The sequence below is a fragment of the Benincasa hispida genome, chromosome 4 (genome assembly GCF_009727055.1).
Source record: "Benincasa hispida cultivar B227 chromosome 4, ASM972705v1, whole genome shotgun sequence".
In the NCBI taxonomy this organism is placed as follows: Eukaryota; Viridiplantae; Streptophyta; class Magnoliopsida; order Cucurbitales; family Cucurbitaceae; genus Benincasa; species Benincasa hispida.
This window is the reverse complement of record NC_052352.1, coordinates 33,032,794-33,051,217: the sequence shown is the minus strand read 5'-3', so window position 1 is coordinate 33,051,217 and position 18,424 is coordinate 33,032,794.

Sequence of the window (18,424 nt, the reverse complement as noted above, 5' to 3'; positions counted from 1 at the left end):
TATTTGAATTATATTATAATTAATTATTTTAAATGACAAAACTATTAAAAATATTTTTAAATATAGCAAAATGTCATTGATTATCATATTAATAGATATTAATAGACATCTATTAGTGTTGAGGATAGATACTAATAGATGTTTATCACTGTTGTTATTAATAGACAATGACATTTTGTTATATATGCAAAGAAGTTGACAATATTTTTTTTTTTTGAGAATAGGTAATATTATTATACAACAATAAGAGGGATTACACAGCCGAGATCAAGGCACCAACGCAAAAAAAAAAAAAAAAAAAAAAAAAAAAAAAAAAAAAAAACTACAAAGTCGCACAATAGTGAAAAAACAGAACCAACAAAAAGGACAATACGAACAAATAACAAAACATCCAGAAGAACAAAAAGTACCCAACAATCGAGAGACCTGAGAAAATAGACTAACAAGATTGAAGTAACTAAACAAAGAGTGAAGTTGACAAATTTCCCTATCTTTAAAAACAATCCTGATAATATTCTATCAATAATTACAGTTTAAAAAAACCGATAGGAGTCTAAGGTGAAGCAATTAATACATTACTTACCTATGTAAAGGTCATAAAGTTTTGAAATTAATTAGAAAAACCATATAATTTAGAAGAACATGTAAGTCATTTATTTGAGTGATGATAATTAATATGGAGCTTCTAATATCTTCTAAAAACCGATATTTAGAGAGGTGAATTAACCAAGAGTTTTAAATTCTTGACATTGTTGGAAAGCTTCTCCTTATATAGAAATAATTTAAATTGCTCTAATAAATTCTCTATAGTAAATAAGCTCCAAATTTGTTGTTTTTTTTTAAAAAAATATATATAAAAGAATTATTCATTATTGCATATTATATTAATTAGCTATATTTCATCAAGGCATGGGGCTTTTACTTCCATTTGCATTAAAAACGCCACCAAACATTTATTTTTCTACCCAGTTTATGATTTTTTTTTCCATTAAAGCTGACTCAAAAAGGTCTACTCTTTATTCACGTTTCTTTCGTAGTGTATTTTTTTGGAGTTACGTCTTATCTGTATTCGTTTTTTAACTTTATGAAATAATTATCATTTAAGTTTTTTTTTTTTTCCCCTACTTTAGCTTGGAGAGTTTGTTTTTAAGCAATGATTTTTCCTTATTAGTTTCTTTCATCGACTTTTTAGGGCTATCATGAGATGATTGGTAAAGGAAAATCATATTTTTTTACGAATTTGTAATTTTTTTTAAATAAACAATAAGAAATTGGATAAATGGCAAAAACTATCCGTGAAGTATAATGGTAAACTGTTAGTGACAATTATACTCTCAAACTTTCAATTGTAAAAAGTTGACCCTTAAACTTCTACGATTGTTAAAATTGGACCCTCAAACTTACAATAATTGTTAAAATTGGACTTACAAATGAAAAAAATGAACCATCGAATACATACAAACGTTACAATTAATACAAATATGTAAGTTTCAAGGTCCAAGCAGACTAAATTTTAGTACTTATATAAGCTTGAGGGTACAATTTTTAAAATTGAAAATTTAAGGGTATAATTGTAACTACAACCATACTTTAGGGGTGATTTTTACAACTTGCCCTTAAAATTGAAATGATTTGATTTTTTTTCCATGTCGATATGATTTGATCTTTACCCTCTTTTTTAAACTGTTTATTAAAAAAAAGATTAGGGTAAACCGCCAAACCACCTCAAAAGTATGATTGGTAGTTGCAATTATCCTATTAAATTTTTTATAATAAAAATTCAACATTCAAACTTATCAAAATGTTAGAATTTTTTTTTTTTTTTTTTAATGATCTCATTGTTTACTTGTTTTCTTTTTGTTAAAAAGTCAGATTTTAAAAACACAATGTTTGGTTCATATAAATTATCATAGATTTGTAGTTAAAATTAAATTTTGGCGTGTTTTAATATTTATAACTATTTACTCTTATGATATGAAAAAAAATTCAACATCTAAGTGTCAATGTTTGTATTAAAAAATGGTAGGTCATAAATACAATTGGTCTTTAGTTAGTTTATTGTTTTACATCTATAATAAATTTTATTAAATCTTTAATATTTTTCACAATATGGACTAAACCATGTAAATTCTAAAGTTCACGTGGTAAATTTATTAAAGTTTATGATCAACTAAGTTGTTACAATATTGAAAGTATAAAAACTAAGATATTGTTTGGTACCTATTTTATTTTTTGTTTTTTATTTTTAAAAATTAAATCTATAGACATCACTTCTATCTCCGAATTTCTTATTTTTTTAATCTAATTTTTACCAATTATTTAAAAAACCAAGCTAAATTTTAAAAATTAAAAAAGAGTAGCTTTTAAAAATTTGTTTTGGAATTTGGAATTTGGCTAAGATTTCAATCATTGTACTTGAGAAAGATGCAAATCGTTGTAAGAACACAAGGAAGAAATAAGCGTAGTTTTCAAAAACCAAAAACAAAAAACGAAATGATTATCAAACGGAGCCTAAACTCTTATCCGATAAATTTCTTAAATTAGATTGTTAACTTTTCAAAATGTTTTTTTTCGTAATTTTTATTTTCATCCTTAAATTTTGGAAATTTTTTATATTAGGTCTCAAAATTTTAATAAGTTCATATTCGGCCCTTATTCTAATCTTATCCCTACCATAAATATGGAAAGCATAAGAAGGTTTAAATCTTTGATAAAATAATACAACAACGTTCCCTTTTAATCTCCAATCTTCTTATCTTTATTGACTATGCAATAAATTAACAATTTTTCTCAATATATTTATGCTGCAATTCTCACTTTATAAACTATTAATCATCAGATATAAATATTAATTGAAAATAAATTATATCTCATCATCTAAAAAAAGAATAATTCTCTACTCAAAATTTCGAACTGTAAATACTAAAAATGCATAGGTAATCTCCATTAAAAAAAACAACTTTTAAGAAAAATTGAAAAGAAAAACCTTTAAGAAAATTTCAAATAAAGGAAAAACCTTTAAGAACAAAATAAAAAAGAAGGAGAGAAAAATAAATATTTGAGATCAAAAGCATATTTTTTTATCCAAAAAAAAGGAGATCGAGTTTAAATTAAAGTTGAGACAAAACTTGTAGGGTCTCTTTCTAATCCAACAATTCAAAGCAAAAGCCGCATGAAATTCAGAAAAAGAAGAAAGAAAGAAAAAAACAAATCGATAGTTGTAGTTATATCCTCAAATTCTTAAGTTTCGTTTGATAATCATTTCATTTTTGTCTTTTTTTTTTTATAAAAAAATTAAATTTATTATCTCCTCATTTTTACAATGATTTGCATATTTCTCGAGTAAAATAATTGAATTCTTAGCTAAGTTAAAAAAAAAAAAAAAAATTAAAATTTTTTTTTATTTTCAAAATCTGGCTTGGTTTTTTAAACCATTGGTAAAAGTATATAAGAAATTAAGAAATTTGGAGGTGGAAGTAGTGTCTACAGGTTTAATTTAAAAAAAAAAAAAATCAAAAACCAAATGATTACAAATTTGAGTCTTAATTATTAAAATTTAGCATTCAAACTTATACAAGTACTAAAATTGAACTATCGAGCTTACGTAATTATAAAAAATTTAATAATTGTATAAGTTCGATGTTCAATTTTTCTTATTTGGAGTCTAATTTCTATAATTATTTTAAATTCCTGGGTTTAATATCACACTTATATAAATTGAGTACTTAGTTTCAATAATGGAAAATTTGAGAGTTTAAATACAACTGTCTCCTTAAGGTGATTTTTGTTTTTTTTTTAAAAAAAAAAAAAAAAAGAAAAGAAAAGAAAAAGAAGGAAACAATAATTGGTCACATACGATGGGTAAAGGACAAATGGGATCATTACACGTGTCAAAGAATGATGACGTGGACGAAAGAGAAACCTTAGAACATCAGACGGTGGGAATCATCATTCATTCATGCGTTTTTATTTTATTATTATATTATAATAATTTTTGTTAATTTTTATTTTATTTTTCCTAAAATCCTCAAAGACCTTACAAGTGGAACTTGAATTTTACGTTTACAGTACAATGAACGGGCAGGGGGCAGGGGGCAGGGGGCAGCCCAAAAGCCAAAAGCTTTCCGGCGGACCACATTGAGAGTTGTCACGCCCACGCGCCTCTTCTTAAGCGCGTGTGCCGGGTCGGTCGGCAAGGGTTTTTTTGTGCCTTGTTTGGTGAGATTTCACATTTCATGAGACCGATTAAAACCATCAAATATTCCTTTTTTATTTTTTTCAAATAATAATAATAATAATCAATAAAATTATATATATATATATATATATATATTTAAAATTTTTGGGGATGAGGTTACTTTCGGGATCTCAAAAAAAGTTTGTAACTTTAATGTAGGCCATTATACCTTTGGAAAAAGGTAAATGATCTATTTTTCATTTTTTTAAAAAAAATGTATTTGTAAAAAAATTTGATTTTGCTAGATGAAAATTTGAACTTCTTACTCGATCAATGATAGGCTCAAATTGACTTTGAATTCAATTTTTAAAATCCCTTTCTTAAAAGAATACTTTTTTTTTTCTTTATTCATTTACTTCTTTTTTTAAAAAAAATGTTAGTGCAAGAAATAAAGGAGTAGACTTTTTTTTTTTTTTTTTAATGTTATTTTAGTCCTCAAACTTCAAAGTTTGTTCAATTTTAAGTTATGCATTTTTAAGATGGATTTTCAAAAATTGAAAAATAAGGAAAACTATTTACACAAAATAGTAAAATTTCAATATTTTTTTATAGAGACTAATAGAGGCGGCTAGAAATATATTACTAATAGACTTCGCTCAATGTTTATCAATATTTTGTTGTTATTTCAGTAAATAATATGACATTTGTTTTATCTATGAAATTTTTTCTATTTTTAAATGTTTAATTTTAATTTAAATACTTTTAATAAATCTTATATTCGTTTGGTGAAGTTTATTTTTATCAAAATTAGTTAAATAATAATAATTATTATATGTGAATATGTTTTCATAGTGAAAATACTAATAGATAATAAAAAGTTCTTGAAAAAACAACAATAACTAGCAATGTGGGCAAAGTTTAAGATTATGAAAAATATCTGAACTAAAATGAATACTTATAAGGACTAAAATTGAACACGTCAAAGTATAGTGAACAAAATAATATTTTTAATCAGATTTTAACAAATAAATGAGTGGGTTATTACATTTTAACTAAATTGACATAATTGTATAATATTTACGATCAAATACATCATTATAACTTTAAATAAATATCACTACAAAATTTATCTAAACCAAAATAATCATAACAAGATAAAGAGGAACAATTTCATACCTCTAGAAGTCAAATAATAAACATGTAAGTTAAACATAGATTAAAAGATATATTTATTTCCTATACTCTCAATTTCATTTTATAATTTAAATTTAAAATTTTGTTGATCAACCATAACCTAACAAACTTAGGTTAAGATGTTGGATGATTTTGACCAAAGGACTAGAGAACTTTGAATTCTAATTCTCATATACTATTAACACGTATTTATTTTTCTTTGAGGTCAAATACATCATACCCACTTGTTATTAAAATAAAAACATCGAAAAATATTTGAAAATGAAAGGGAAAAACTCAATTTACACATCTAAACTTTTAAAACACTTAAAAAAGTTTAATGATTAAATTGTTGCAATTAGAAAAATTCAGAATTTAAATGAATATAAGTTAAACTTTAGGTACAATAAATTATCTGTAATTCAAACTTGATATGTTTTTACATCTATTCAACTTGATCACATGTTAACTTCCCTAAATATGAGAGAAACTATTTTATTTTCTTTCCTTCTTTTCTTTCTTTCCTTAGATAAGAGAAGTGTAATTTATTTGGTATGATGAGAACATGTCCTTGCTATAGTAGAATCAAGAATGCAAATTATAGGAAAAATAGCATTAAATTAAGCTTTTGACTATATATAAAGTTTTCTCTTTAATGGTTACATAATTTTTACATGAATTATTTGTTCTTTTATTTTTATAGATATCCCCCCCCTTTTTTTTTTTTTTGGTAATTTGAGTTGGACCATAATTGTTATCCCCATATATTTATATATATTTGTAAATATTGAAAATTACTATATTAATAAACTTCCTTTTTCTTTTATATTTTCAGCTACCATTCAAACTCAAATTTTTAATTTTATTATTTTATTTTTTTATCATTTCAAAATTATTTCTCAAGTTTCAATTCAGGACTTCTTGAACCTTATAACCACAAGTTTTTCTACAAAAATAAATATTTTATTAACCTTTTTTTTCTAGATATAATTTTTTTTACGGTATTATTTCTAAATAAAATATTTAGGCCATGTTTGATAACCACTTTGTTTTTTGTTTTTTATTTTTGAAAATTAAATCTACAAACATCACTTTCACCCCTAAATTTCTTGCTTTATCCTTATTTACTTTTTATCTATGTTTTCAAAAACTAAGCCAAATTCTGAAAACTAAAGTTTTAATAAGTTGTTTTTATTGTTAGAATTTGGCTAAGAATTCAAAACTTGTGTACTCAAGAAAGATGGAAACCATTGTAAGAAAATGTGAGAAAATAAACTTAATTTTCAAAAACCAAAAACCAAAACGAAATGGTTACCGAACGAGGTTTTAAAGATTTTTTTCCAAATTAAAAATTTTTAATTACTTAATTTAACCAAATTTATATGTATATAGTCTTTCACTTTTTTTTTAGAACTTGCTCTTTCTACCTCTGTTCTGTTCTTTTGATGATTTTTTTTTTTTCAATTAAACCTTTGATGATTTGCAATTCAACCCTACCAACCCACCTAACAGCTCATTTGACTTCANAAAAAAAAAAAAAAAAAAAAAAAAAAAAAAAAAAAAAAAAAAAATCAAAAGCATACATTACACTATTTTGAAAATAATAATAATAATTTGAAGAGACAAAATCTTCCATCTGCAAGAACATATTCAATTTTTTTTGGAAAAAAAATCATCTATATTAATTCCATAACTTAAAAGTTTCTAGATCTTTTTTGAAAAGTTAAAAGTTTCTAGATCAATTTATAAACTTATGGGACAAAAGTCAGAAAACCTTATTTTTAGATCCTAGTTTTGAAAAATATACCATACTATATGTTTTCTAAAAAAAAGAAAAAAAGAAAAGAAAAGAAAAAGAAAAAGGAAAATATATACTCATTATTTATATAGTTTCAAACTAAAATTAATGTTATCCATACATTTAAACATTTTGTACGCCAAAATCATATCAATTTTTATATAAGTTAAACAATAGGCGATTAGAAAAAATTGAACCATGAAAATTTGAGTCAGTGATATATATATATATATCTTAAATCAATTGAACTATATAATTAGATTAGCACAAAGACAATTAAAACCTTGATATATCATAATACATTCAAATCTCTTTTCTTTTTTCTTTTATTTTTTTTTTAAAAAAAGAAGTCATTTTTGTTTCATAGTTTAAAAGCATGTTTTTCAACTACATGTATTATATTGTTAGCTACTAAGAGATATGTAGTTTGAATATTCCGCCACAAATATACTCAAAAAGTTAAAAAAAAAAAAAAAGTTTTAATCATAGGATGAAGATTGAACTATCAATCTTAAAAATGATAGTTAGTATCTTATTCATCGAACTATTGGTAAGACAAATTAACCATTCATTTTTGTTCCTTCAAAATTACTATAAATTGAGAATCTAATTTTAAAATATACATGAATATAGTATGTTTCATACACTTTCCTATATTTGTATGTTAAATATATACGCCAAATGCAATTGTAACGACCCGATCCCCTAGGACTCAAGTTAGGTCATTACTAAATACATGCATGCTTGGAACTTAAAATGACATCCTTTTATAGTGAAATAAATGCTAAATAAATATGTTGAACTCAAAAGACCTTTGTTAAATTCAGATATTAAAAACAGACAATAGGGTATCCATAAATCATAAATGATAATAAATAGGTCTGAAAACAAATCTTAATAGTAAGTTTCAAACATCAAATTGAAAGTTGAAAAACATGGAAAGAAATCTAAATATCATGAGTGGAAGCATAAAACTGGTCCTCAGTGGCTCGTTCAAGGATTCCTCTTGTCATCCGCCAGTGCGTCCTCGCCCTTACCTGAAATATAAACATGAGAAAGAGTGAATATAAAATACTCAGTAAGTAACCCCACTATCGGGGTCAGACTAAGCATTTATGTCCAATAAATGCAACATGAACTAACGCTTTCTACTAGTGGGACATGAAAATTTCCCTTACATGGCTCACTCTTTTTCCTTTTCCCTAGAGTACACCTCAGGTCCTCTCTATGAATGTATGGACGTGTACCTCTTTTGTACACATGGTTGTGCATACACCCCTTTCGTATACACATAACCCACTGAATGTGTACCTCTTACGTACACATGGTTATGCATATACCTCTTTCATATACACATAACCCACTGAATGTGTACCTCTTTCGTACACATGGTTATGTATACACCTCTTTTGTATATGCATAATCCACTGACTGTGTACCTCTTTCGTACACATGGTTATGTATACACCTCTTTCGTATATACATAACCCACTGAGTGTGTCTTTCGTACACATGGTTATGTATACACCTCTTTCGTATACACATAACCCACTGAGTGTGTACTTCGTACACATGGATATGTATACACCTCTTTCGTATACACATAACCCACTGAATGTGTACCTCTTTCGTACACATAGATATGTATACACTTCTTTCGTATACACATGGTTATGTATACACCTCTTTCGTATACACGTAACTTACTGAGTGTGTACCTCTTTCGTACACCCCAGATCCTCTCAATGAATGTAGGGATGCATACCTCTTTCGTACACCCCAGATCCTCTCAATAAATGTAGGGATGCATACCTCTTTCGTACACATGGTTATGTATACACTTCTTTTGTATACACATAACCCACTTCTTTCGTATATACATAACCTACTGAGTGTGTACCTCTTTCGTACACATGATTATGTATACACCTCTTTCGTATATATATAACCCACTGAGTGTCTACCTTTTTTGTACACATGGTTATGTATACATCTCTTTCATATATACGTAACCTACTGAGTGTGTACCTCTTTCGTACACCCCAGATCCTCTCTATGAATGTAGGGATGCATACCTCTTTTGTACACATGGATATGTATACTCCTCTTTCGTATACACATAACTCACTGAGTGTGTACCTCTTTCGTACACATGGTTATGTATACACCTCTTTCGTATACACATAACCCACTGAGTGTGTACATCTTTTGTACACATGATTATGTATACACCTCTTTCGTATACACATAACCCACTGAGTGTGTACCTCTTTCATACACATGGTTATGTATACACCTCTTTCGTATACACATAACCCACTGAATGTCTACCCTTTTCGTATACATGGTTATGTATACACCTCTTTCGTATATACGTAACCTACTGAGTGTGTACCTCTTTTGTACACCCAATATCCTCTCTATGAATGTGGGGATGCATACCTCTTTCGTACACCTGGTTATATATACACCTCTTTCGTATACACATAACCCATTGAGCATGCACCTTTTACGTACACCCCAGCACCCTCTAGGTATGCATCACTTTCATATACACAAGCCCTAGTACATCTTTTTCATGTACTAGCGCCCTCGGACATACATCACTTTCATGCAATCACATAATCTAGAAAGGAAAAGAGATTACATTTAACTTCACATTACATATAACATTCACATAATCATGAGTCTTCTAAAATCTCCTCATCGAGATCATGTTAATTAACCTCAACGTACTTGTTTATTCTAGTTTTAATGGTTCAACTCTAGTACATCACTTTCATACACTAACTCATGTATACAATCAAACATTCGAAATTTCATAAATGCTCCAACTTTCTCCTAGCTTTAAGACATTCCAGTAGTAGTGTCGCTTAACTCATAATTTAGGGTCATGCTCAATCGTACTTGTAATATGTCTCATAAAATTCTAAATCATGCTCCTACATTAACATGCTTCAAACATATTGTCACATGCTCATATATCTTTTCTAAACAGTTCATTAAATCTCGGAACAATCAAAATTATCCTTGTAACCAGTCTTAAAATCCTCAAAATAAATCGTAAATCTATCGTTCGGTACAAAGGTGGTTCCAGTAGTAAGATTACTTACCTCAATATGAAACTAAAATAATAATTCTGCACCCAAGCAAACTCTCCAATCCCACTTCACAACATTTAGTCCAATTCTAGGGCATGAAGAAAATTTATTTTAGTCTTCAAGCTCATTATGGAATTTTAAAAGCCAACAAAATTCTTACCCAACTAGCACTTTAATCTTAAATCACCTCCAAAACCCAAGTCAAAATCCAACCAGGAACTCCTAATTCAATCTTATGTTGAATAGCGTGATCCCGACTTCAAACTCCGGTCTAAATTTCCAACACAATGAGCTACCGTTAGATTAACTCAAAAGTCAAAACCCAAAACCCAAAGAGCCTTAGAGGAGGGAGTGTTGTCACGTGAGAGGGAGAAGAAGGGGTATTTTCTTTTCTTTTTCTTTTTTTTTTTCTTTCTTTTTAATTCTCCACCACACAAAAGTATAAATAATATATATAATATTATTTCCTTTCCTTCTTAAATTCCAAAATCCATATATATTATTTTCTTTTCTTAAATTCCAAAACCTATATATATATGTACCTTTCCTTAATAAACATATCACATCAAATACAAATTTTTCAACTCTTCTCCAATTAATTAAATAAAACTCAAAATAAATTCACCAACTTTAAATCACTTCTTTCCAAAAAATTCTAAATCCCAAAATTAAATTCTAACTTTCCAAATTAACTTAAATTCAAATTAAAATCTTTTTAGATAATTGATTTAATAACTTCCAAATAAACCAATTTTGTTTTCCTAATTCTTTACTTAAATTTTGGATCCAAATTCCAAAATTAAAAAGGGTAAAAAATTTGAAAACCACAATTTCTCCTTTTCCCTTGCAAGTTTCACGAAAACTCAAAATTTCTTATCCAAATAATTCAATTATCTCTTCCAATTAATTTAAAATTCCACTCAAAGAATCCACATAACTAATAAAACTTCTGTAACAATTTGATTCCAAAATTCAATAATTTACGATAAATAATTTAAATTTTCATAAAAACTCAGGATGTTACAGTAATCGACAAAATAATATAATTGAATATAAAAATTTGCCTACAATTCAAATATCTTTATTTTAAAAATTTAAACGTCACGAATCAAAATTTATCGGCTAAATTTTTACTTTTATACAACGAAAAGTGTTTTTTTTTATTATTTTTATTCCATCCATTTGGACTCTAAAATAGTGTAAATAATAAGGTTAATATATCTCTCCCAAATTAAGTATAGTAATATAATTAATAAACAAACTGGCCATTGGCTGGTAAAAAATCCAAATTCTAAATTAAAAATTAAAAAAAAAAAAAAAAGCATTCAAAATGAAGAACGTTCAAGTCATGCCAAAAGACAACCCAACACAACAATCAATTTAATAGTGTTGTCTTAATGGTCTTTTTTTTTTTTTTCAAAAATATTGTAATTAAAGTATGGGATGGGGAATCAAACCTCAGATCACGAGTTGATACTACAAACACTATGTTAATTGAGCTATGCTTTTATTGGCAACCCTAAACTGTCTTTGTTTTTATTTTACTAGCTTAGAAAAGCAATCATTAATTACTATTATATATTATTATTATTTTAAATTAACACAATCAATCAATTTGATTAGCCAAAAAACACAAAACCCTATCTTAACATGCAAAACCCCATTTAAAGAAAATGCCAACACAACCAAGTAAGAAGATAGAAGAAGGGGGGTGGGGGTGTCCCTCTTAATTTGTCTTTATTATATATATATATGGATATATATTAATTCAAGTTTAAAGGTTTTTTTCATGTAATTTTATCCCTTTAAAATATTTTTCTTAATTCAAAGAAAAAGGATGAAACCATCGACATTTAAAATGATAAAAGTGAATCTTGTATGTTATATATGATTTGATCGAGATTGAAAGATGATATAGATATAAACTTGGTTAAATAGTAAGTTTAGTAATTAAAGTCATGTATTTATGTCAAAAGATCTTTGAAATGTTTAATAATTTAAGAAATTCAAGTAAACATTATTTATAGAATCCCACGAGACAAAAAATTCTATTAGAAGGTTCATGGTCTAAGCTTTTGATTCTACCTAACTATAAATTTATAATGTAAAAGTTTGCCCATCCTTATCAAAGTTTCTTGAATCACTCTTGAACGAACATATAAAAATTAGTAGAGTATAGTTCAACGACCCTCCCCGAAAAAGTAAATGCTTATAGGTTAAAAAGTTTGAAATGTAACCTCATATATAGAGAGAGAATTCACAAGTGATTTCACACATTTAACCATTCGAAATAACGCTCACTTATAATTGTAAATTTTTAAACAAACAAAAAAAGTTCAATATGATGAAACTAAAAGTTGAATAGTCGAATATTTACAAAGCGGGTTCTCAAAAGAAAATATTAAAAAGAAAATGTAATAGAGGATATGCAATAAAGATTTAGTTGATATGTTTATGTAAATGTCGAGGTATGAAATTTAGAAAAATATCGATAAAAATATTTATAAAATATCGTTGTTGATGAGTATTTCTCAAAAATAAAAATTAATAAAAATGAACAATTAAAATAAAATACATAAAATAGTAAAAAAAATATTTTATCCTTTTTAAATACGTTAATATGTTTATTATATTATATTATACTAACATTAGTAATATTTTAATAATTATTTTTATGTTTCATAAATTTATTTTTTTTGATATAATAGAATGTCAATACCCTCATTTCGATGTCAAAATTATAAAAACATAAAATTGTCAATGAAAATATCAACTTATCCACAAAAATTTAATACCAAGTATGCAATATGTTCAAAACTAACTAATGAAAATAATAATAATAATAATAATAAAGAGTTTTTTTTTTTATTTAAAAAAAGGCATAAAGAATAAAGCGCGTGATGTCACCGCACCGACGACGGCATTGGATACCCACCAACTTGAGCTTTCGCTAACCCTACTTTTTCTCTTTTTCTGTTTCCTTTTGTTATTTTTTCTATTTTTTTATTTTTAAAAATAAAAAAATAAAAATACTATATACACAAAATAGTAAATTTTAATATTATTTGATAAATATTATCAATATCTATCAAGGATATAAATTCATACAAGTTTATCATTAATAGATGCTGATGGAAGTTTATCGATTTTTTTTGTCATTCAAGTATATCATTAATAGACGCTGATAGAAGTCTATCAATATTTTTTTTTGGCTATTTCTGTAAATAGTTTGACATTGCGAATTCTTTTTTAATAAATTTCTTCTCCTATGGGGATTAATCTCAACTATTATTTTTTCCCTTACTTTTTTACCAAAGATAATTAAGTGAACGTTATTTAATCTCCTTCTAACTTTCAAATGTGTGTTATTTTATATTTATGAATTTTATAAACATCCACCGCATAAAAACATTCCTTCTAGAGTAGCTGTTAATACGAATAACAAAAACTCTGTTAAAGTTCGTTAAATTCGATTTAATTTTCAATAAATCACTTAAACTTAAAAATGACTAAACAAATTCAAATGTTTCATTTTGTATTTAATAATTTTTCAAAAAATTCATAAGCAAATTATATCAAAAAAAAAAAAAAGAAGAAGAAGAAAAGAAAAACCCATAGTCTTACATCTATGAACACTTTCACCTTTTAATTTTATGTTAAATTAAAATAAAATAATATAAAAATACAAATAATAAATTAGTAACAACACATCCAACCTTCAAAATTTTATTAGGCAGTTTCTTTTAACTATCTTTAAAGTTTGTGTAATGAATTTTTTTTTTTATTTAAAAAAACTATTATTTTCTTTTTAAAAAAGAGAATTTGAGAAATGAGTTCATTGATGGATTGGGTTTACCAAATCACAAACCAAACACATTACCTAAATGAATCTCCCACGTGAAACTGTTTTTTTTTTTCTCTCTCTCTCTCTCTTTTAAATTTATTATTTATTTTTTGTTTAATTAAACAGTTTTTATTTTAATTTTTCAAATTAATGTTATTTCTCTCTCTCTCTTGGTTTCACCGTCAATCATTGGCCTTTATTAAGTGTATATTAAATTAACTCTAAACCGGATTAACACAATCTGTTTTTATTATTATTTTTATCCACAAGGGTAGAAACGTAAATTAGCTTTTTCTTGGGATGATTGCAACCGGATAATTTTTTGTTTGAATATTTACGGATGAACCTTCGGGCAATACTATCTATCTTTTAGGTGGAAAGTGTATTTTTTAAAAAATTTTATAATTTTGAAAATTTTATTATTATTATGTAACCAATTATGTCAGAATTAATAGAACATAGAATTAAAAGTATATGGACCACAACGTAGTTTAACCAAATATTTTATTTTAAAATTTATCCCATCCAATTATTTTTTTGACCGAGTATCTAATCCAATTATAAACTTTAATAAATTATAAAACGAATAAAATGATTTTATTAATTTTGAGTGGGAGAATGCTGTTTCTTCTTCTTTCATGGTGGCTGTATATGTTTTTTTTTTAATTACTCTATATTCTTTTTTACCATTTGTAGTATACATAATCAAACCAATAATTTTTGAGATTGATAATATATACAATATGCTATATCTTGATGTCAAAAAAAGATCAACACTTTTTTTTTTTTTTTTTTTTATGGAACAACTTTATTCAAGTACCTGAATGACAAAAGAGATTAAGTACCGGTGTGGTGTCAAACCACACACACTCCGACACTCAAGTCAATCTCGAGTTTTGTAGCTTGAAAGTAGAAAATAATAGGATACTTATGCACACCCTTGACCAATGGTTTTGGTTATTTATATAGAATAGTAAAGTATAATTGGCGTTCAGACTCATAACTAGCCCTCCCTCACGAAATGTTTGGAACTGTCGAGTTAATACTTACTGGGTGGTTATACTATCGCTGTAACCGATGTTTAAGTGTACCACTTACACAAATTCTTGGCGTCCCCTTTATGGTTTGTTCGTTGAGAATCTGAACAATTTCAAACTCAATAACTCTAAGATCTCCCATGGATTCTCTGAGCTCTCTCTATAAACTCTCCATGGTCCTCTCTTAGGCTCTCCTCCTGAGTTCTCTGAGCTCTCCTAAGCTCCTCCATGGGTTTATAGACCTCCTAAGCCTACTATCTTTATAGACTCTCAGACTTGCCTATATCTATAAATTTACCCTATAACACTATATATATATATATATATATATACACAATAAAGTTGTATCTTCTTTAAAATTTCACTAATATAAAGTTGATTATATAGTAAGTAATAAGTTGTTTTATATTTAGCTAGTAAGCCAAACAAACAACCATGAAAATGACTATATAAATAATTGAATGTATCCCTACAATCCAACAATAAAACAAGGTGTCAAGTTAGTCAATAAAACAACTACAAAATTAGATGATTAATTAAAAAAAGGTTAAAACCCAATAGTAAAATATTGACTCAATGTAAAACAAATGCTTGACTCAATTTATAAATTTGGAAAAGAATAGGCAACCTAATAATAGATTATGTTAAAAAAAAATGTTTGTCTATCTATCAAACTATCATAGTTTAGTAACAAATTTACCCTTACTCAAAGGAGGGGAAAAAAAAAACATAATAACAAAAACCAAAATTTCCCCATATTCAAGTTTATGAAACTAATGGATGTAGTATTAAATTTTCATCGACATTTTCTCAATTGCACTAATGATTTTTATTATATAGTTAAAAAAATTCATAAAACATAAAAAAAATTAAGTAAAAGTTCTCATTAATGAAAAAATAATATAAATAACAAACATTTTAATTCATTAATTAATTTAAATAATTTGTTTGAATTTTTTATTTTTATAATTTACTTAGAAATATTCATCAAAAATCGTTATTTTCTTTAAAATGACACCACTGAGATTTTCATATTACCGTCGTTTTAAACCTCGCGTTCAACCAAATTAGAAATTAATTTTTTTTAAAAAAATCTCGTATTTTAAATTAATATACTTAATTTTGTGGCAGTCATTATAATACAATATTTCATTTTTTAAAAAAATTAAAAATTCCGGCAAAAAAATAATAAATGTACTTGAATTTTGAATAAATATGTGTGTAATAAGTGACATGTGAATGTGATGCGCATTATAATTTATAGCTTTATCCCCTAATTTATGACCTTTTTTTTTCTGAAGGGGAAAAATAAGTAAATGACACGTGGAACGTTTCCAACATGGTTGTATGTAAAAATTTGGCGACCCACGGTAATGATATTAATTATTTAATATTATATATTAAAAATGCAGACAAAACAACATTCCACGTCTTATAATTTTAAATAAATCTATTTTTCTAATACGAAGGTTGCTTGAAAATTACAAATTCTGTACATTGCAATTTTTTCTTTTAAAAATATGTTATAAATTATTAATTTCCTCGAATTCCATGTAATCATTTTCGATTTATTATTATTATTTTGCAGAATACTAAAATTGGAAAAATAAAATAATTTTTTTTAAAGAAAAAAAAAACTCCAGATCCAATGGCATGGGGAAAGGGAGATAGAAGAGTTAATTACAAGGCTTGATAAAATAATATATAATTTTCTCTTTTTATTTTATTTTTATTAGTGGAAGTCAATAATGAGAGGAATCTATGTAGTTGACTCTATATTATATACTTTGAAAATTTGTCTTTCTTTTTTTGGTGATTAATTATAAGTTTTACTCACTAATTAAATAGGAATGATAAATGGTTACTTTCGAAATCAGTTTTGGTCATTGCCTAATGTGAAAAAGATTGAAAATTGATCATGTGGTGAACACAAAATATTGTCTTTATTTCATCTCTATTACTAAAAATTTTCATAATAAAAGAAAAAGAATAAACGAGTGATGACATTTCGTAATTTCGTCGAGCTTCAAGGTTTGTCGTAAACCCCACGAGGGGTGCCGACAGAAAGGGACCAATGAGACGCGACGCTTTTACAATTATTACTCTTCTTTTGCACGTGTGTTGCATTTGACCTTTTTTATATACTAGTTACTATCTTTGTAGTTTAAAAGATAAATGTTTAACTAGTTGAAGACTTAAGTATAATATATCCATAATTAATAGGTCAGATGTTAAAATCTTCCGTTTTAAATTTGTCGAACTAAAAAATGATAATAAATAAATAGAAAGTCTTTTTTTTTTTTTTTTTTTTTGAAAATTACTCTTGTTCCTACCAACCAAAAATAACATTGGTTAAAAATCACTTTTAGTCTCTAAACTTTCATAGAACTAACAATTTAGTCCTTAAACTTTAGTTTGTAACGATTTAGTCCCCGTACTTTCAATTTTGTAACAATTTAGTCCTTATAATTTCAAAATTGTAATGATTTAATCACTATCATAGAAATTAGTGTGAAGATTTAACGAAATTTCTTATATAAATAAACGATAAACTAATTAGAAACTTAATATTTTTATTAAATACAAAATCCACATCATAAAATAATAAAAATTGACATTAAATGGTGATGAATTTTTTTACATTGCGAACTAAATTGTTACAAATTTATAAGTATAAGAACTAAATTATTACCTACAAAAGTTCAAAGACTAATTTGTTACACAATTAGAAGTTTAGGGACTAAATCGTTACAAGCCAAAGTTCAATAACTAAATTGTTACTTTCATGGAAGTTTAGGGATAAAAATATTTTTTAATCGGTAACATTATTTGTCGTATACTCAGAGATTTGATATTTGGAGTAAGAAAAAATAACATAGATTGATGAATCTTTTCTGTCAAGACCCGAGAGTTCGTCTGTAACATTTCTCTTTTTATTTTTATTTTTATTTTTTTTTCAGTTATTTAGTAAAAGTCGAAAACTAAATAAAGAAAACTTAGGTACAAGTTGTTTTCACATTTTGTACACAAAAAATGTCCTTATCAAACAGGTGTAAACCATTCGGAATCAAATACAAAAGTGAGAAATGGAATTGACTTGTAACAGAAATTAAAAAGAAATGATAGGTTAAATTACATAATTTAGAGAAGGTTTGAAATATCTTTTCGAATATTTAATTTAAAAATAAGTCATTTGAAAAGAATTACAAGTATTTGACAACCACTCAAAATAAATTTTGAAAACCATTAGTGTCTTTATTTTAAACTGTTCTTATCAAAATTGTTTAAATAAAA